Here is a 2,606-nt window from a genome sequence, read left to right as displayed (position 1 = left end):
ATTTGCCCCTATTTTATCTTTGATGAATTTTATAGTTTTGGGTTTTACATTTAAGTCTCTGATCCAGCTTGAGTTTGTTTTTGTGTATGGGGTGAGGTATGGGTCTTGTTTCATTTTTCTACAGGTGGATATCCAGTTTTGCCAGCACCATTTGTTAAAGAGGCTATCCCTTTCCACATTTCATGGGCTTTGGGCCTTTGTCAAAGATCAGTTGTCCATCCATAGATGGATGGGTCTATGTCTGAGCTTTCATTTCTGTTCCATTGGTCTATCTGTCTATAATTGCGCCAATACCATGCTGTTTTGACTACTGTGGCTATATAGTAGTTCTTAAGATCTGGGAGTATGAGACCTCCCACTTCGTTTTTCTTCTTGAAAGAAGGTCTCTTCTTTAAAGTTTTAAAAAGCCATGATCTTTTCAGTGGCCTCATATACATGCAAAAGTTGGAGAATGAAAAAGGAAGACAGAAGAATTGATGCAACGTGTTGTAGGTGAATATCCTATGGGTTGCCAAAGAATGAACAAATCAGTCTTAGAAGAAATACAACCAGAATGTTCCTTAGAAATAAGGATGACCAGACTTCGATTTCCTTATTTTAAATATGTCACCAGAAAAAAACTATCGTTAGAAAAGAACATCATGTTTGGTGAAGTAGAGGACCAATGAAAATTGAAGAAGCCCTTAATAATTGAGGCAATAGCCACAGCAAAGGACTCAAACATACCACAGATCATGAACATGGTTCAGAACTGAGCAATCTTTCATTCTGTTATAGATAAGGTCACCATGAGTTGGTGCCAACTCAAAAGCAACTAATAACAGCAATTAAATAACCTTAAAATTATAAAGCAAAAATTGGCAGAATTAAATGGAGAAAAAAAAATCCATAATCATAGTTAGAAATTTTAACACATCTCTCTCAATAACTGATTGAGTAGACAAAATATATGTATGCATGTATGTATATATATATATATATATATATATATATATACACACACACACACACACACATACACACACACATATGTATATGGTATAAGGAAGTTTTAAATAACCTGATTAACAAACTGAATTTAACTGACTTATGTAGAATATTGCATCCAGTAACTGAAGAATACCCAATATTTTCAAATGCATATGGAATAATTATCAAAATATGCTGAACAATAAAGCAAGTTTTAATAAAGGATAAATAATTGAAATCATAGAGTATTTCTCCTAACCACAACGGGAATAAACTAATAATTCACAGATTAGTCCTTGGGAGGTAGGGGAATAGACATTATTGTTTAAGAAGGAAGTTTAGCTTTAAATAGCTAGAACATGTTCTTTGATAACATTGAGCAAATACGCAAAACCATGGTTAGTCACTTTTTTTTCAACTAAATTTTTTTGCTTTGACTGTATGCTTCTGTTAATCCATTTTTCGAGCTTGGTTCTCCCCTCCCCTTAAGGATGAGGTATGCTCCTACATGGCAGAGAAGGCTCTTCTGACTTTATCTCCAAGTCTTCCCATTTCTGTGGATTTTTACCTACGAGAAGGCTTGTCTTAGTAAGTTTTTATTTGCCCATATACAGAAAAAGAAAGTCAGCTAGTCATTGGAAAACAAAATTAAATCAGGCTGTATTTAATTATTATAATGGATAACTCAACCCCTGACTTTCCAGACATACAGGCTGAACAAACAACCAATCAAAAGGGCTGGTATGACAAATAAGACGTTCTCTGAACAAATGATTTGTTACTGAACAAACAAGGTAAATACAACCAGGCAGATAGCTTACTTTCTTGGCTTTTGCCCTGTCTGACTTAGTGGATGACAATGCATAATTAGGATGCAATGCTCTTGGATGACAAATAAGTGAGTCAAAAACCCAATTTGATTGGATTTTGACTGAGTCAGCCATTGTGACAAACAGATTGGGTGAGTACTCATTGCCTCAGTTCTCCTGTAGTATTTTCCACCTTTCCTTTTCTGCCAATTCATTTCCTGCAGTAGACTGGTCCTCAGGCTAAAGAAAACATATACCCTGACTCTACTAGATTATTCAATAGGCGTCTTAAATTAATAGGAAAAAATCCTTCACGAAGTCCAAAAAACCTATACCTGCTATCACTTCATGTGGACTGGGTTCTCAGCTCTATATAGTTGCATTCTCTCTTGCTTCATGCCCCTCGGCCTCATCTCTTACTATATTGCCTCTGCCTAGAATGCCTATACTCCTAGCCAGGTGAGCTCAAATAGCACCTCATTTTCAAAGCCCTCATGACTCTATCTAGCAAGATGAGTGCCTATCTGGGCAATCTACATAGTGATACCGCCTCAGAAACCCAAGCAGGGGTCCCTATGAGTTGGATCAGACTCCACAGCAGTGAGTTTGGTTTAAGGAGCTCTGGTAGCATAGTGCCTGAGGCACTTGACTACTAACCAGAAGGTTGGAGGTTCAAACCCACCAGCCACTCCTCAGAAGGAAGGTTGGGCACTTCTGTAGTGACACCGCCTTGGAAACCCAAGGAGGGATTTACAATGAGTTGGGTCCGACTCCACTGCATATAACAACAACATCTCACCTGTGTTTCCTGTACTTTTTTTTTTTTTT

This window comes from Orycteropus afer, unplaced genomic scaffold (assembly GCF_000298275.1).
Source record: "Orycteropus afer afer isolate SDZICR_OR568_19922 unplaced genomic scaffold, OryAfe1.0 scaffold00026, whole genome shotgun sequence".
NCBI lineage: Eukaryota > Metazoa > Chordata > Mammalia > Tubulidentata > Orycteropodidae > Orycteropus > Orycteropus afer.
This window is presented reverse-complemented; position numbering follows the sequence as displayed.